We start from the raw sequence: 12058 nt of genomic DNA on the forward strand, positions 1-12058 counted from the left end.
TGGAAATCAGCATTTAGATTAGTAGACCTTCATCATCACAGGTGAAATAATGTGGCACAGCCTTCTCAACTGTCTGCCATATTTAGACCAGACAAGTGTAATGAGTTTTCTATGTTGCTGTAAAAAGTTACCACAATCTTAATGGCTAAAAACAACATAAAATTTACGATCTTATGGCTCTATAAATCAAATATCCAGCACCAGTCTTGGTGGGCTATAATCAAACTGTCAGCTGCATTCTTTCTGGATATAAGGGAGAATCTGTTCCTTTGGTGTTTCCAGCTTCTAAAGTCCTTGGCTAATGGCCTCCTTCCTCCATCTTCAAAGCCAACAACAGCTGGTCAAGTCCTTCTCACATGGGATCACTCTGACCCTCTCTTTTGCCTCTCTTTTACAAGTTTTAAGGACCTTTGTAATTACATTGGATAATCTCTCCATCTCAAGGTTCTTAATTTTAAAAAAGTCCTTAAATGTAAGGTAACATGTTCACAGGTTCTGGGGGTTAGGAAGTGAACATTTTGAGTGGGCATTATTTAACCTACCACAATTACTATCAGATTTCAGTTAATTTTTATCAGCCTTTTAATCTAAGAGGGTTTAATATATCACTGGAACTCACAAGGCGTGTTCCATGTTTGCAATGGTCATCTGTGTAGGATTCATCTACATTCACTTAAATAATTGCGTAAAAAGGAAATTCTCGTTGCTATTTCAAACATTTATGTGGTTATTACAGTGTCTTCGAATCCAAAGGGTTATGTTGTCTTTATGTCAGACAGGCACTCAGCGGGGTGGTGAGCAGGACATCTGGTACAGATTCTTCCTAGCTGAAGTGTGTTTTCTCTGGGGACAATCAACTACCATTTAATTGTTTTGCTTCCTTTTTTGGGAATATATGCCCATCGTGTGATGTCCTAAGTCCCCAAGCATCTCATTTGACCTGCTTATACACATTTGACTAAATATCCATATATGACTACATTGGTAAAGCTTTTACATTTCTGTCCAGATTGAATCCTTACATCTGTTATCAGTTAAGCAGGGGAAAAACTATTATGGAAAGCAAACATGTTTTGATACATTTAATGTGTAAAGTAGGTACCTAGACTCTAGAATGCTGTTGATCAATAAATGAACTAGAATCTCTTAGAAACAACACTTAAGCCCAACTGTTTTACTTTCCATACCAAGTTTGGCTGTGGCTGAATGAAGAACACCAGCATTGATCTTTGCTTTGCACTTGTACTAAAGGCTATTTGCAGGAAGCCAAATATAGCAACAGAGGATTTAATATCTTGCCAAAAAATACAAAATCTGTTCCCCTTTAAGCACAACACTATCCTTTTCTTGTGGATCTTGCTAAAAGGAAAATATAGCTTTCAACTACCCCATTCCTTCTGCTGGAAGTTCCCTAATCTTTTTCAAATGGGCTATGTGTGGTTTTGTGGAGCTTTATGTTTCCAAAAGAAAATGGCTATATGAGAAATCCATCCAGTGTTAGCATTTTTCATAAAAAAAAAAATCAACTCCTAAATCAAAGATGAGAGTCAGCAGTGACTAAGAAAATCACACTTTGGTGGGTTCAGGACTAACCAGGATCACTGGGTGATGTTTTGTCTTTCGTTTTGTATTGAACCAAAAGTAATAATAAAAAAATTGGCTTCAACCAACCAGGTGTTTTTTTTTTTGCCTTAGAATGTGGGTGTTTCACTCTGAATGTTGTCTCATGGGTAAATGGACTAGTCCAGATTTCTCTATAACGTGGGTAATGACAGTGACTCTTCTGTCTCTTATGTTGTATATACAGAATTTTGAAAGCAGTTTTGCAAACATCACCAAGAAAATAACTCTTTCACAGTGACAGCTTTACCAGACATCTCTGTGTGGGATTTTAAAACAAACACAGGGCTGTTTGGAAATACCTGGTGTATGTAAATATGCAAAATATGCTGACCAGTGCTAACAGCTGTAAGGTGTACTCCCTCATTCCTTGAGCAGAATATTTTGGTGGCAGTAGTGGTTATTTTTTCCATCTTTACTTGTCATTTTCCCCTTTTGTCTCCACCCACTCACCCATCCACTATCTCCTCTGAAAACACCTACTTAACACCCTTCCCCCATTCCTCCACACTGCTTCCAAGAGAATCATTTCAGTATATTCCCACTGGAAAAGGTGGGCGGTGCCTTGAAGGAATGTTTGAGTTGTACTATGTTGTAAAGGCTGAGCTTCGGGGAACAGCTTGCACTTGCTTTGACACCAGCCCTGCACACAGCCCAGACACTCCTCAGGCCAGATTCCATTAAGGCTTGTCATTGCAAGGGGAGGGAAAGTCCTCTTGAGAGTGGCCATCCTGCCGTGAAGATTCCAAAGATCAGAGTAATCACTTGAAGTGTGTATTATCAGGTTCTTATCAAGGCATTCATCCATTTATGAAAATAAGCATATGCCTTTCTACCCAAAGCCTAAAAAGGAAGAGAGGACTCAAGAGAAGTTAAAAATAAAAGTTACTTCTTACAGGATTTTGACAGGTTTCGAGAGGAGAAAAGATGGCAAACGTAAAAGGAGAAACCCTGGGTCCTAGGACCAGTTCCACGGGAAATTTGTTGATATCATTTAGTCCCAAATTTCCAAAGTTTCTCTACTGGTCAGATGAAGATCAAGTGAAATAAAAAGATGCAAACTGCTTTGAGAAAACAAAAAGTAGATACAAAGAGACAGGAAGGGATATGTACTAAAAGTCCTCTATATACCATGAACAATAAATGAATTTATCTCAAGGAATTTTCACAAATAACATGTGGATAGCATTATTTGGGAGGCTGTTAGCAATATTTTAAAAATGGGGATTTGAGTTTTAGTGATGTTACTTAGAAGTTGTATGTCCTTGGACAATTTCCTTAACCTTTTTAAATTTCATTGTGTTCATCCATAAGATGAAGATATTTAAAATAACTACTTCATAGAGTTATGAAGACTAGTAAAATATGTAAATAGTTTAACACTAGGTAAATACTATGATTTTTTTATTAATCTTATTTTTCAGTAACTTGAGTAATTGAGTAAATGATCAGGGAAGCTCTTGCCCAAGGGCACTTGGCCACAAGTAAAAGCCAGGATTCAAGCCCCCAAATAGAATCTTAGAACACCACACTGTTCCCAAAAGTTTTTGCTATCGTCACATCTGAATGTATTTGCCCTGAACATATTTTAATAATCTCTTAGCCAACTAGAATAAAAGAGACAGTAGGAGGAACTAAAACTAGCCAGAAAGGGGAAGATTCTTTAGAACAAGCTAGAGTAAGGTGGCTTTCGCAAGCCAAATAGAGTTCAGACAGATTTTGCAACTGTAGAGCATTATTTGTAACTTGGGGATACAGAATCAATTCATTCAACATATTCCTCTGGTCTGAAGGATCCTGGTTATTTTTCTACTCAGGCCAATCTCAAATCTCATTAAAATAGTGGATAATGGGTTGGAAGAATCATAGCTTCTTTCTGTTGACATCTTATCATAGTTTTCATCTGAAAATGTCAGCTCACTAGCTCTTTAGGGATGAGCTCTCATTTTCTCTGCTGAAAGAATCAGTGTTACATTTTAAACCTGATTATTTTATAATTAGGTTAATGTTTATGAAGTATTCTCATTTCTCACACCGAGTGTGTGTTGGGACAGGACTAATGGTAATGGAATAAATCATTTAAAAACACGCAATATCTTAACTTGCAGGTTCTCTGTCAGAAAGCTAAGAAATTGCAAGATTTGGTTTTGATCTTTTTACTCTCTAATTGTCAGTTGTTTGATGTGGGAAAAAGTATTCTTCCTCATCAGTAAAAAAAGATATGGTAATCCCTGCATTGTAAAGTAGATATGTGGACTAAACGAGATAATGTATATATGCCTGTTAAACACTAGACTTTCCTGGGAAGAGTATGATTTCCTGTATCAATTACTAATGGCCCCAGTTCACTAGGCACTTGTAAGAAGGACACAACAGTCACTCCATTGAATCCTCACACAACTTTCCAAGGTGGGTTGTTTTGTTCTGTTTTGTTTTCTTGCGGTACGCGGGCCTTTCACTGTTGTGGCCTCTCCCGTTGCGAAGCACAGGCTCCGGAAGCGCAGGCTCAGCGGCCATGGCTCACGGGCCCAGCCGCTCCGCGGCATGTGGGATCTTCCTGGACTGGGGCACGAACCCGTGTGCCCTGCATCGGCAGGCGGACTCTCAACCACTGCGCCACCAGGGAAGCCCCAAGGTGGGTTTTTTAATTCCCACATTACAGATGAGAAAGCTGAGTTGTAGAGATTTTAGATCACTTGTCCAAAGCAGAATTAGGATTGAATGCTCAGTCTGTGTAACTTCAAAGCTCACTTCTTTTCCACTGCACCAGCTGGCTTCTCAATCTACTAAAACATTAATATTGAGTGCCTACGGTTTGCTCACATTCACGTATAAAATATAAGTAAGAAAGAGTATAAATGCCCTACTCTGGGTGATGGGATGCCTGGCTTCTAAACTGCTTATACCACAGACTAGCTGTGGTCCCTGAACTAAATTACTGGGCAGCTTATTTCATGACTGATATACCATGATGAGTAATCAAAAAGTCTAGTCGAATTTCTGCATCAGAAATCAGATTAAAGTAAACTTGTGCAAGAGGGAAATAATTCCCATTTTCTTCTTCCTCCAGATCCCATAAAAACACAGCAGGAAGTGTCGATAGTACTCTCACTTCACCACAGCTTCTTCCTCCCCCGCACCGTGTCCTCAAGTTCATTCTCAATGTCTATGTCTTTATTCTTTATTCCTGCCCTGCCACTAGGTTCATCAGTACCATTTTTCTTTCTTTTTTTTTTTTTTAAGATCCCGGAAGCACAGCACAGGGAGATCAGCTTGGTGCTTTGCGATGACCTAGAGCAGTGGGATAGGAGGGTGGGAGGGAGGCCCAAGAGGGAGGGGATATGGGGACATACGTATGCATATGGCTGATTCACTTTGTTGTACAACAGAAACTAACACAGTATTGTGAAGCAATTATGCTCCAATAAAGGTCTATTAAAAACAAAAACAAAAAACAGAGCAGGAGAAATCTCCCTCTCCCAGAACCCTAGAATTTGGGTGTGTTTATGTGTACAACATAACATCTTTTCTTCTTCTCTATTTATGCTAAATGGAGGGTCAACCATATATGTTAAAATACTAATACAAGGAAAACAAAGTGGTGATTTCAATGCATAGGGGCTGTGGTCTTGAAGTCATGTGTGTGTTAAATCTTTTTCCCTTGACAGTTGTCAGTGGACATAGTGTCTGTACTATTTGAAATAGGCCAAACTACCCTCCTATTTGGCAGTGCACATTCATGAAAACAAGTCTTAGGAATGCCAGGTTTTTCATGGAAATGTTCTTTGATGCAACCACTGCTCCTTGCTCTCTGTGGTACGGTCTGGGCCTGTGAAACTTCTGAACTCGTCTATTTCCTGGCCCCATGATGAGCCTCTTAGACTTGTCAACAGAATTCAACCCTTTCTGATGTTATCTTTTTATTGCACTTCTCAAAGAGGTTTTGACTTCTTTGGTAGCTCATAATAGGTCTTTCCTATCCCTGCCTGGCTCAGTTCTGGCTCCTGGAATGAGCCAGGATCAGGCTGTCCTGAAGCCGAAAAGGATTCTCTCCGGGAAGTTATTCACCCAAGGGCTGATCTATGATCTGTGGGACCTGAGACATAAAAGTTTGGAGGATAGGGGACTTTTAAAGAAAAAGAAACAAAACAAATGCTAAATTATGTATGAAAGTGAATATTTATTTAGAATTAGAAATCACAGCTAACAGATTTTGAGAGACTGATGAATACTATAAACACAAAACTTAGAAAAATCATGTAAATTTGTATTAACTACCTGCTTAAGACACAAGTATGGTATAACATAGTACTCTTCAAACAACTTGCTTTTATTACCAGATTTCAAACATGTTCCTTTTCCAGTACCTTCTTCTTATACTTGGTAGTGGAACCTTCATAGGACCTGTTCATAAAGTAACATGCTCTCAGACCCTTTTGAAACAGCACAGTGAGGGGCTGAAGTATTCCTAGAAGCCATTACACTAGGATATGATTACTTATCTACCCCTGGAAATGTTTGAGAATGCTATAAATATATCCCACTCAATCCAAATCCAAACTGTGTATGTCTACCAACTAAACTTTCCCTTAGCTTAATCCACACTACCCCATGCAGGGAAAGTGTAATAAGGACCATCTGAGTAAAAAAGAGAGTGCTCTGAAATGATTGTGGTTAAAATAGCTTATTTTTGAAATATTTGCAAAAACATATGTCAACATGAATGCTGGGATGCATCCCAGGGCTTGGGAAGGGGCCTTGAAGCTTTAGCCTAGTTCGCTTCAGGGCAAATCTGACTGTGTACATGCCACTTCAACGTGTCCCCGTGGTAAAGAGAAGTCCTACTTACAGGATATTGGTGTGTGGCTTTGCATTTTTTTCCAGTTATAATTTCCTTTGTTACTTAGCATGTATCATAGCTTCCTTTGTGCATCATTAAATGTGCACTCATGGCATCATTTGGAAGCATTTCTCTCCATTCCAAACATAAAATGCTAATCTATCCTCTATTGCTGTCTTTGGTTTATTTTCAGGCAAAGCTGTGATGTAAACACTTTCATGCCTCAGGTCTCCTGGGGATGGAGGCCCTGCTCACCTGTGGACAGGTGCTCACACCATGGATTGCCCTGTGAATCAAATGGGCCCTGAGGAGACAGGGGGCTAAAGGACTCGAGGCATTGGGTAGAATTCTGAGGGGAACCTTTTACACAACTCTGAAGCACCATGTGATTCTCTCCATGGCCACTCCCTGTGCTCTAGGTGACAACACAGCCACGCCAATTCCAGGATGAGCTCAGACGCTAGGAATTGGCTCATGGGAGCCCGAAGTTCGGGATGTTCCCTTCCCAAAGCTTCACAGCATGCAGAGGACTCAGGTGGGCTGTGTGACACCTCAAACTCAGTGCTGCTGAAAATGAGTCTGCTGGGCAGCATCAGCAACAAAATACTTGTTAAAGATGTCATTTCATGGGCCCCAGTGCAAACTTGCAGGAACATAACGTCTTAGATTGGGGCCCCCTATCCTTAAGGGATTTTGCACACACTTTAAAGCTTTAAAAGGAATGCTTAGCTAAGTGGTTCCCGTCCATTAGGATCACATGAGGAGTATTGAGAAATAACATCACCTGTGCCTCCCCCTCAGAGTCGGTCTATTGATCTGGGTGGAAACATTAATGCTATTTTAATTAAGTGCTCCAGGTGATTCTAAGCTAAGGCCAGGATTAAGCACGGGGGCTACTGGGTATATCTGTGAGAGTTGCGTCCAGGCATTGGTCCAAGGACGGGTAACAGAACATGCTCCGCACGTGTTTGGAAGGGGCAGGTCAGTGCAACCAACAGATTTCATGCTGTAGCAGAAATTTTGGGTGTCTGTGTAAGAGGAGAGCACATGCAGACAGGAAAGAAAACAAATCACAATTTGGTCTTCATATAGGAGCTCATTGTTCCTGAATTTCTCCTGAGACAAAAGACTGGAGAGGTTGGCATTTTCAGCATTTCAAGGTCCTTCTTTCTCTGGATGCAGTGGGAGCAGATGAAGGAGTTGTGCTGATGTGTTTGAAGGTATGATCTCAAGATGCAGATATGATTCCGCAACATAATCTTGCCTGAGGATACAATCCAAAGCATGAGGAGGAAACGGCAGGCTTTCAGGTAAATGCCCTCTCCCGAGTCAGAGGCTGTGTCTGTTTTTGCTCCTGAAATGCCACAAATTGAGAACTTGCAAACATTTAATTCTCTACTTCTCATGTTCCTGCATAGCGGGATGGTTTTCAACTGCTTATATTTTTTAATTGAAGTATAGTTGATGTACAGTATTATATGTTTCAGGTGTAGAATATAATGATTCACAATTTTTAAAGGTTATACTCCATTTATAGTTATTATAAAATATTGGCTATATTGCCCCTGTTGTACAATATATTCTTGCAGCTTACTTTATGCATGATCATTTGTATCTCTTAATCCCCTACTCCTGTGTGGCCAATCCCCCTTCCTTCTCCCCACTGGTAACCACTAGTTTGTTCTCTATATCTATGAGTCTATTTCTATTTTGTTATATTCACTATTTGTTGTACTTTTTAGATTCCATGTATAAGTGATATCATACAGTATTTTTCTTTCTATGTCTGACTAATTTCACTTAGCATAATACCCTCCAAGTCCATCCTTGTTGTTGCACATAGCAAAATTTCATTCTTTTTTATGGCTGAGTAGTATTCCATTGTGTGTATTTACCACATCTTCTTTAACCATTCATCTGCTAATGGACACTTAGGTTGCTTCCATATCTTGGCAATTGTAAATAATGCTGCTATGAACATTAGGGTGCATGTATCTTTTCTTCTTTAAAAAAAAATTTACAAGTTTTTTAAATATAAATTTATTTATTTTATTTATTTTTGGCTGTGTTGGGTCTTTGTTGCTGTGCGCAGGCTTTCTCTAAGTTGTGGTGACCAGGGCTACTCTTCATTGTGGTATGCGGGCTTCTCATTGCGGTAGCTTCTCTTGTTGCGAAGTATGGGCTCTAGGCACACGAGCTTCAGTAGCTGTGGCTCGTGGGCCTCAGTAGTTGTGGCTTGCCGGCTTAGTTGCTCCATGGCATGTGGGATCTTCCCGGACCAGGGCTCGAACCCATGTCCCCTGCATTGGCAGGCGGATTCTTAACCCCTGTGCCACCAGGGAAGACCCCATGTATCTTTTCAAATTAGTGTTTTTGTTTTTTTCAGATATATACCCAGAATTGGAATTTCTGGGTCATATTGTAGTCCTACTTTTAGTTTTTTTAGAATCCTCCATACTGTTTTCATAGTGGCTGTACCAATTTACATTCCCACCAACAGTGTACAATGGTTCCCTTTTCTCCACATCCTTACCAAAATTTGTTGTTTGATATTTGGTGACAGCCATTCTGACAGGTATGAGGTGATATCTTATTGTGGTTTTGGTTGTGTTTCCCTGATGATTAGTGATATTGAGTCATTTAATGTGCCTGTTGTTCATCTGCATTTCCTCTTTGGAAAAATATCTATTCAGGTCTTCTGACCTTTTTTTAACTGGATTTTTTTTGATGTTGAATTGTATGAGTTGTTTATGTATTTTGGATATAAGCCCCTTATTAGTCATGTCATTTGCAGATATGTTCTCCTATTCAGTAGGAGAAAACTGATGGTTCCTTTTGTTGATGGTTTCCTTTGCTGTGCAAAAGCTTTTATGTTTAATTAGGTCCCATTTGTTTATTTTTGCTTTTAGTTCCCTTGCTTTAGGAGACAGATCCAAAAAAATATTGCTACGATTTATGTCAAAGAGTGTTCTGCCTATGTTTTCCTCTAGGAGTTTTAGGGTTTCCGGTCTTACATTTAGGTCTTTAATCCATTTTGAGTTTATTTTTGTGTATGGTGTCAGAGAATGTTCTAATTTTACTCTTTTACATGTAGCTGTCCAGTTTTCCCAGCACCACTTATTGGAGAGACTGTCTTTTCTCCATTGTATATTCATTCATGCCTCTTTTGTCATAGATTAATTGACTATAAGTATGTGCGTTTATTTCTGGGCTGTCTTGGCTTTGTATTTTTAACTTCCAGTTCTTGTCTGTTGTAGTACATTAAACTATAAATTCAAAGATGATAAGAGAGTTCCATCTTGAAGAGCCGAGTTTAAAAAAGGCTTCAGGTTGAGAGAGGAAGGCAGAAGTGAAAGCTGAAAATTTTGGGAGGAATTCAACATAGACAAACGAGAGAAAAACAGTTTGTAAGATGACTCTGAACTGAAGAATTTATGTGCAAATAACCTGAAGCTGAGAATAGTGAGGAACGAGTTACCCCCTGGATAAGCCAGTCTTATTTTTCTTCAAGAATAAAAAAGTCTATGTGTTGTTTGCAACTATTCATGATCACAACGAAGAACCACATCACATGCTCCCCCAAAATGAAGTCTTACTGTGCAATGAAATATTACTGAAAGAATGCTTTCTTAGATTATCTGAAAAAAGTGTATTCCTGACCTGACTGTCACTAACAGCCTATGTGCTTCTGGAAAAAGTACTGAATATCCTTGTTGTGTTTCCTCATCTATGAAATAGGAAAAACAAAACTAGAATACCTCTGAGACTTCTTCTAGCTCTAAAAGTTCTCTGATTCTACATGTATTTTTTAAAAATATACTGCTATAACCTATTTAGACATCAGCATTAATATTTTCCTGGGGCAAGAAAATTTTGGAAAGAATAATCTAATTGGAAAAGTTTATTTGACCACTTCTTCAGATGTCAGTGGAAGACTAGACTATAAAAATTCAGTAATGACAATGTTGTACACAATGGAACAAAGGAAAATTCCAAATCTCTTTGCAACAAAGGCCATCGGTGTTTATGTAATCTTAACAGGAAAAAAGCAGGAGAGACACAATTCCCTTAGGAATTTGACATCCTGGAATTTATATTTTTATCATAGCTTGTCCTTCAAGGAGCCAATGTTCAAACCTGTGTATAATTTAGAATTTTTGTTCATCCCACGCATTCAGTGCGCAGGATTGAATTATTCAATGGTTGCAAAATAGAAATGTAGAGTTAAAAAAAAATTTACAGCATTCCTATAAATAATTATATCCAATACAGAAGATAATATTACAGACATACAACACTAAAGACATAATAGGTTATCCAGGCTTGCCCCTAATTATTTAGTTCTATTTAGTTTTTTTAAAAAAATATTTTATGGGGTGTCCAACCAAATTTTAACAAACCATGTTGGTTTCTATGACTTCCACTGGAAAATTAATAATAAAATAAATTTCAATAAACACATTTAAAATTATTTTATACTAGAGCATAGTTGATTTACAATGTGTTAATTTCAGGTGTACAGCGAAGTGATTTAGTTATACGTATACATACATCTATTCTTTTTCAGATTCTTTTCCCATATAGGTTATTACCTATATGAGTAGAGTTCCCTGTGTTATACAGTAGGTCCTTGTTGGTTACCTATTTTATATAGAGTAGTGTGTATATGTTAATCCCAGACTCCTCATTTATCCCTCTGCATCCTTCCCCTTTGGTAACCATAAGTTTGTTTTCTATGTCTTTGGGTCTATTTCTGTTTTGTAAATAAGTTCATTTGTACCTTTATTTTCAGATTCCACATATAAGGGATATCATACATTATTTGTCTTTCTCTGTCTGACTTACTTCACTTAGTATGACAATCTCCAAGTCCATCCATGTTGCTGAAAATGGCATTATTTCATTCTTTTTAATGGCTGAGTAATATTTATTTGTATATATGTTCTACATCTTCTTTATCCATTCATCTGTCATTAGATATTTAGGTTGCTTCCATGTCTTGGCTATTGTAAACAGTGCTGCTGTGAACACTGGGGTGCATGTATCCTTTCAAACCATGTTTTTCTCCAGATACATGCCCAGGAGTGGGATTGCTGGATCATATGGTAGCTCTATTTTAAGTTTTCTAAGGAACGTCTGTACTGTTCTCCATAGTGGTTGTACCAGTTTACATTCCCATCAACAGTTTAGGAGGGTTCTCTTTTCTCCATACCCTCTCCATCATTTACTGTTTGTAGACTTTTTGATGATGGCCATTCTGACTGGTGTGAAGTGATATCTCATTGTAGTTTTGATTTGCATTTCACTAATAATTAGTGATGTTGAGTATATTTTCATGTGTCTCTTGGCCATCTGTATGTCTTCTTTGGAGAAATGTCTATTTAGGTCTTCTTATTTTTTCATAAGGTGGTTGTTTTTTCTGATATTGAGTTACATGAGCTGTTTGTAAATTTTGGAGATTAATTTCTTGTTGATCGCATCATTTGCAAATATTTTCCCCCATTCTGTGGGTTGTCTTTTTGTCTTGTTTATGGATTCCTTTGCTGTGCAAAAGCTTTTGAGTTTAATTAGGTCCCATTTGTATATTTTTGTTTTTAT

At 38.3% G+C, this 12058-nt stretch overlaps 1 pseudogene; it reads left to right on the forward strand.

Annotated features, from left to right (window-relative positions):
* Positions 1-447: 447 nt before the first annotated feature.
* LOC116753474 lies at positions 448-1591 on the forward strand (annotated as a pseudogene).
* Positions 1592-12058: the final 10467 nt, after the last annotated feature.

Source organism: Phocoena sinus, chromosome 4 (assembly GCF_008692025.1).
Source record: "Phocoena sinus isolate mPhoSin1 chromosome 4, mPhoSin1.pri, whole genome shotgun sequence".
NCBI lineage: Eukaryota > Metazoa > Chordata > Mammalia > Artiodactyla > Phocoenidae > Phocoena > Phocoena sinus.